The following is a 7,491-nucleotide window of genomic DNA, read 5'->3' as shown; positions in this document are numbered from 1 at the left end:
GATTTCAAAACCTAAAAAAAATCAGATGTCGATTTCTTTGGATCTGTTTTTAAAAATCAATTATAGAAGAAGAAGAAGGTTTCATCTGTTTTTGATACTTCTCGATTGTCGGCGGCAAAGATGGGAGTATTTGCAGAGGTGGTGACGATGGGGATGCTGGTGGTGGTGGTGGTGGAGCAATGGAGATAGATGGTTCGCTGCTAATCAGAAATGAAAAAGAAGAAGGGGAAGTAAGTAGGGATAGATAAAAACGATAAATAAGTGGGCAAATTTGGAATAAATAAAAACCTTAATGGACCTTAATGGATCCCTGATGGGCTTAGGGATGAAGAGGAACATTTTTATCGTGTGCTTAGAATATTTGTGAAGCCTATCAAAATAAAGGATATTTGTGCATCGACTTGGATTCCCCTTCTAATATATATATTTTGTTTGTTTGGATCTGACTTTCGATCTCAAATAAAATCGGTACATGTCCGAATTATATTACATCATTTGTATTTTATTCGTCTGATTTTGCTCGTACTAGTAATTGGAAGCTATTTGAGACATGTAGCATTACCGCTTTATCGGACTCGTTTGTTTTTTTTATTTTGGGATGCGTAATTCATAGTTATTTTGAACCGGATACCAACACTTGCGGTTACGTGGTCTCTGTGGGTAAATATCAAACTAGGTCCAAATGTTTCCATAAAATTTACAGTAAAACTTCGATAAATTAATAGCCTTGGGATCGAAGAAAATTATTATTTTAACGAAGATATTAATTTATCGAGTTGAAATTTAGTTTTTACAAACTTAGTTGGGACCGAAATTTTTTATTATTTTAACGAAATAATTAATTTATAGAAGATTAATTTATCGAAGTTCTAGCCTTCGTGTCCGATCTCCGGTGCAATAAGTACACCTCTAGTCCATGGCCCACTAGTCTCATGGCTGCCACCTGCTCCGCTTCATTGTACTACTACTACCGTCGAATCCTTGGCGCACCTTTCTTCTTCTTTTTGTTTTTTTTTTTTGGGTAAAACTCTCTCCTCCTTTTCTCATTTCCCGAGGTATTTCTTCTTCTTCTCTTTTCTTCTTACCTTTGGATATTCAGAGTTATGTGGAAAAAGTAATAACATAGATTCATTCCTTTTACTTCCATAGTTTCTCTTCTCTTTCTTCTCTGTATGCAAGAGGATCACTGAATCTACTTTCTGTTTTATCTTTGCAGCCAAATTTGATCTTCCATAGTTTCTCTTTTACTTCTCTTCATGCATCTATCCATTCCCAATCTTGTCAATGCGCGGAGCAATTACTGAAGGTAGAAATATTTTTCTACATTCTTGTTGGACTTTATAACCAATTTAACATCTATTTTTTTAGAGTAGTTTATATGATTCAGACTCTCACTTTTCGAATTTTGTACAGTCTCATTTTTTTTATCAATACAGGCTAAATTTCTTTTTCTTGATTCAGATGTGTAATGGGGAACTTTCGATGTTTTTCTTGGTTCCATTTCTTTTCAGTGGGTCTTTAGGGAGTGTGTACAAATGGTGATGGTGTTTTTATCATACATGCACATCTAATTGAAATGTTTATGGTGATTGTGTTTCTCTTGTTTGGTGTTTGCTTGTGGTTTTGGGTGCCTCAATATAATTATTATACCATTTCTAGGTTTTGTTATATAAACTGTATAACTTATTCTTGCAAGTATTGTTTTATCTGTGTAGGGAGGTGCAGGTGTTGATCCAAATTGAAATGGCGGACCAGATGGAATAAAAGCTCTATCACTTGCAGCCGAAAAGGAGGTAGTATAAATCATTAAGCTACTGGTTGAAGCTGATGCAGATCCAAATATATTACAGGTATAGTAAGCTAATTATACTTTCTGCCTCTGTTCATTTTGTGGGCATCATCTGTTGTATCTGACATGAAATGGTACTTAAAAGGTTTTTTAATGGTACTTAATGAGCTTCTCATTTCACTTTATAAAGCTCCATGGGCCACTTTGAGTTGAATGATCAAAGCGATTGACTCGTTCTTGCGCTAGAAAAACACAATCCTTCGTTTAGTTTCTCAATCGTGTTTGCTTAATATGAAAAGAAGCCGTGGTAGACTATGAGATGATTCATTGATGTCACCTATGGTTGCCTGGGTTATAAAATAAACTTTTTCTTGTCACAGCACAACCTAAAGCCAATAGAATTTGCAGGTAGTAAAAGTAACCGTCGAGGTGTTGAGATTCTATTTCCGTGACTTCTCCAATTCCATCGTATGTTTATTGGAACGTAAATGGAATAATGAAGCATGCAACTTCCGAGAAGTTTGGGGCAAAAGTGACTTCGCTATCTTGTCACTGGCATACTATGAATTAACTATTACTAGGGTGTATGCCATGCCATTAACATTTCTATCATTTCATACTTGTAGTTTCTGTTGGCATTCAGCAGTTTCCAACTTTCATGAAGTGGTGCTCCAAAATATGTAGTTTCTGTTGGCATTCAGCAGTCTTCCGGGTAAATACTCTACACGTGTAGAGTACTCATTGTGGTGCAACCCTTGAAACACTACATCAGTGGAGGTTTATTCGCATCTCTACCAGGTTCGTCCTCTTCTTCTTCTTCTTCTTGCCATGTAGTTCTGAAGTTAAACGGAAACTTGCTGGTCTCTGTAAATAGTTTCTTATCATGGTCATCAGTGTGAATTGCCTTTCTGATCTTTTTCAACTCTCATGAAAGTGCTGAAGGATGTCCTGTTTACCAATTTCATGGGTGGCCCATCAATTTGAATGTTAGCCACTAGCCATAGTTGTTATATACGTGTGACTTGCTCAAATGTGTGGCGGTTTGTTTCTATTGGGGGACTTTCTGATATGGCATTTGTGTGGTTTACAGAAGAAACTCAATGAATGGGACCAAGATGTATAGAACTGGGAGGAAAAAGACCAGCAAGAGATGGAGAGAGTGCGCCTGAAAGTTCGTTTGAAAGAGTCTGTTTCATCTTATCAACCATTGTTTGTTGAGATAATTAGAGACCCAGAGGTACGTCTGAAACCATTAATCTAACGGTCTACTATATGGTGACAATACCTGGAGTTTACTATCATTTGACTAGAGTTGTGTCTTATTTAAAGTCAGTCTATAGAGATACTCATTGGTGTTGTTTTTTGCAGGTGTGTATTACCATGCATTCCATCCCCTTGCATCAGTCGTGGGTTCACCAAGTTTGTCCATTAGGTATTTTAAAACTTAAGGGTTCTTTTCATTTCAATGGATCTTAAATGTAAATTTCATTCAGTGTTCAAACTTAAATCCGCCTATCTTTTCATTCAAACTTAAATGCTATATACTTGATATTATTATTGTCTTGGACATGTGGAATGTCATACTTTTGGCATCGCACGCAACTTTCGTATAAGATGTTCAACAAGTTGATTCTAGGAATGCAAGTAGTTTCCTCCGATTTTCTGTGATATTTCTCTGATTTATTTGATTTTCTGGTCATGGAAATCTGGATGCCGAAAAAGGCTGCACCTGCATTCCTAGTAATGAAGCTATATTTTTCTTGTTAATTTTTTTTTTTGCAACGGCTACTAAGTTTGACCAGCATGCTCACTCTTATATCCAAGTTTAAATACAGGCAAGTTTAAGAGCTATGTCTATATATCTTTACTTTTTAGGTAGACAGAAGTAGTTGTGCCTATGGCCAAAGAAAGAAGAGCAGAGCAGCTGCAAATTAGTGTGCAGAATGTGGTGTGGCAGGGGACAGGATTTGGCATACAAACCCAAGATATCTTTGAATGTGAGGTTTGTAATTTAGTTCTTGTATTATCAAATTCTTTGCTCTTAGTTTACTTAATCACGGTTTGATTAAAATCCATATCTGTTTTTTTGCTTGCAGTCAGTATTCAAGTCAAACCCAGTCCAACAGCCTATTTTTCATAGTAATTTACTATGGTGCTAAAAAGGAGTAGCAGGAGGTGGATTTCAGAAATCTCCACTCATATCATTATGGTGCTTGTCAAGATGCACAGGCGTCTGGATTCCCGTTGCTGAATGAGATTGTAATTTTGAGTGATATTGGTGTTCGGAATTTTGAGGATGTTATCCTTCATTGCACATTTTGTGCTTGTGCCTCTTGTGTTTGGAAATCTGAGTGTGGATATACTTGCTATTGCGTTCGTGCAGTTTGATGAATTGTGGATTTGAACATGTGAAACTGAAACAATTTCAGAAGACAGTAGGCAAAATGACAATCAATATTAAGCTTTTCCTAGAATGTATTTTTCTCAAAAGTCAAGGTACATAAGCATTTATTATGATACAGACCAAACAAAAGGAAAATGAGATACTGTGTGGTTGCCAAACTTCTCTGCAGCAAAATTAGACGACCTCAAAAAGAATGACAAATTCTAGCAAAAAATAGACTATGAATTCCTAAATGGACATGAGATGAAAGCAAGTTTGAGCATTATATAAGGCAACTCTATCTGGCAGGCAGCAAACACAGGAGTTGTCTTCCAGTCGGACTCAAAAAGTTAATACAATCATTTGGATGAACCATGAATCAAAAGAATTACACAGCACATCTGAAATTATCACTGCAAGAGACTTGCATTACAAATTCAACGAATCGACATAGAAGATAGATAACAAAAATGTACTCAGCAGTCATCAGCACTAGTCTTTTCTTCAGCAGCAGTTGATCATCATATCACTAAAGCTACTACCTGCATAATTATTCAAAGCCTGGAACAAGTCAGGAAAAGGCTCAAACACATTGCCATCATCAGTACTTAGCACAGGAAGATTAACCCAATCCTCTTGATTAATACCATAATCAAATTCGTTCTCAAAACCAGAATTATAATTGAAAACTTCCATAGATGATGAAGATGGATAATCAAATTTGGGTTCAAGTGGAAGAGAGGGAGATTCATTCCTCACAACCATATCATCTTCATTACAACCCTTTGCCATTGATTTATTCTCCTTATCTGATTTCTCTGCAGCAGTATTAGTTAGACCAGGAAGATTAAGCCATTGATTAGTATCATAATCTAAGTCGTTCTCCAGAGCAGAACTGTAATTAGAAAAACCCGTAGATGATGAGTGTTCATAATTAAATTTAGGTTCATTCATCATAACCATATCATCTCCATTACAGCCCTTTGCAGATAGATCAGTAAATTTGTTCTTCTCCATCATCAACTGATTTATTCTCTCTGAAATCATACCAAACACGGGGTTCAAATTCCTCTCAATCCTTTGAATCTCTTCAATAGATAAATTACTCAACTTCTGATTTACACAATTCACTTGTTGATTCTCTTCTTTAACATCCATTTTTCTTTTCCCTGCTGCTGTTTTTGGATCATAATTAATGAAATCATTCACAATCTCTTGACATTCATTAGGGTTTTCTGGTAGTATCCTAACCAATCCATCCTTATTGAACTCAGATTTAAGATACATCAAAGCCCTAACACCACACAAAGTTTTGAATTCATGCAATTTCTTCTCAATACCCTTGGATCTGCTCTTGAAAATCTTCCTTTTCTGACCATTACCCTTACATGAAGATGATGATGATGATGATTCTACCTTTTTCTGATTCAAAAAACCCATTTTTTTCTTTCCCTTCAGATCAATCAAATCAATCTTCAATCAGTTTCTACTTCACAGAGTGTTGAAGAAGAACAGTTGTAGAAATAAGATTTAACTAGTAGTAGAGAAGCACTAGAGATGACTACTACTTATAGATATGGAAACTTCACTCCCAAGTATCTACAGCTTCTAAAAATAAATCGAGTCCAGTTGTAATTGTTTCCCAACGCGTCGAGTCTAATGCTGTCTGCAGAAATAAAAGGTTGGAGGGACAAAACGAGGCTTTACTAGAACCTTTGCTATCTACCACCAGAAAAAATATATTCTGACACCGTGGGATAGTCAATTTCGGTTGTCTCGGCCGGAATTTTGTTTTTGTGATGGACTGATTTCACATTCAAAAATTAAAAAGAAGATCGATTTTATTGATTCCACATACAAAAATTAATTCATTAGTAAATTACTACTTGTTGCCGTGTTGAATTTCTTGCCATGATGTTATTATTTGCTGTTGACGATGTTGAGGAAGATGATTGTCTGATAGTCCTAGGTTAAGCAGAATTTAGAGGAGACTACGTTTGTTTTTTTTGCACTGAATTTTTACAAAATTTAGATGATTGTACAGGTTAAGCCGACATGCGGTGTAGAATTAGGTCATGAGAAGAATAACAGTAGAATTAGTTAGAAGAAGCTATCCTTGTTCGTATCTATTTTGATCACCTTTTTTCTTTCTCTTTTATTTCACGAGGGTTCTTGTCTTCTTGATTAGAGAGAGGAAGGCCAGATGAGAAGAGGGAGAAAGGGAGCCGATTGAAAACGTTAGTTCTATGCTTTTGTTGACTGCTCGTCATCTTATCTTTTTCTTTTTTTTGCTTTAACTGACAGATTATTAGGCTAGCATCTGTTCCATGCCATGGCACAAATAGGACATGCAGTAGGTAAACAAATATCATGTGTCAAGTGCAGCATGTTTGATTGACACGTTCTTATTCCTATATACTGCCACTAGTCTCCATTATATTTGGTGATAATGCATAAAATGAATTTGAGACTAATCATTGATAAAGTTTCAGTTTGTGTCTATTGAAGTTGAAGGCAAAGTTGAATAGGTATACAACGTGAAAGTTAATCAGTAAACATACTTTTATAGCCTAAATCTTATATAAAATTAACATGTATTATGCTTTTCTTAAGTAATCATGTAATCAAGAATATAAAATTTGGAACCGAAATTCCCTGAAACAACATTGTACCGGTGCCTCCGCCGCGGAATCCGAAATCAACTACCTTGATTCTGACACCGTGGGATTGGCTTATCCTGGGTTCAGGCCTGCTCCAATGCGAAGAAAGTTTCTTGCTAGCCCTAAAATTATCTTTCTTTCTCCGTCCCCGGATATCTTTGTCACAAATTCATTTCGCATTTTTCGAATGTGACACAGTCTTATAATCCCATTTTCGATAATAGTTTTCTCTGTGGGTAGCATATATCCTCGTGTAATAGTTTAATGATCACACACCTATAACGGGACTAGCAATCGACTGAATTGCATGAACAAACCTTCAAATAAAAGGTTTTGTGTATCGTGTCTCAGATCGAGTCGATCTGAGACAATCGACCCATAAAAAGCCGAGTGTCGTCTCATACAGAGACGGTCGATTCCTACCGCCCCGACAACGGCTAGGAACATCCAACGGCTATGAATCCTCCCCCTATAAATTGAGTTGATTTCAACACTAAATCACACCTTATCCGCCTTCTACACTTAAAAATTCTTCATATTTCATTTCAATCTTCATCATTTAATCTCAAAAAATTGCTGCTCAAGTTCGTGGTCCTAGGTTTTTTTAGAAGAAGATTTAGCAATTTGCACAACTTATGCTACTCAAAGAAGAAATGGTA

The 7,491-nt window shown here is 36.2% G+C and overlaps 1 long non-coding RNA gene across 2 annotated transcripts; it reads left to right on the top strand.

Moving 5' to 3' along the window:
* Window positions 1–1,027: 1,027 nt before the first annotated feature.
* On the top strand, window positions 1,028–4,260 carry LOC113301726. Of its 2 annotated transcripts, none has more exons than XR_003336449.1 (8): window positions 1,028–1,055; window positions 1,217–1,306; window positions 1,716–1,850; window positions 2,416–2,587; window positions 2,880–3,026; window positions 3,158–3,221; window positions 3,665–3,791; window positions 3,886–4,260. It is a non-coding gene; the product is annotated as an uncharacterized LOC113301726 (long non-coding RNA). The 2 variants fall into 2 exon arrangements; XR_003336450.1 differs by having other exon boundaries at window positions 3,665–3,786; window positions 3,886–4,224.
* Window positions 4,261–7,491: the final 3,231 nt, after the last annotated feature.

This window comes from Papaver somniferum, chromosome 8, assembly GCF_003573695.1.
Source record: "Papaver somniferum cultivar HN1 chromosome 8, ASM357369v1, whole genome shotgun sequence".
Lineage (NCBI taxonomy): Eukaryota > Viridiplantae > Streptophyta > Magnoliopsida > Ranunculales > Papaveraceae > Papaver > Papaver somniferum.
Note: the sequence above shows the minus strand (reverse complement) of the source record. Positions and strands in the feature narration are given on the sequence as shown.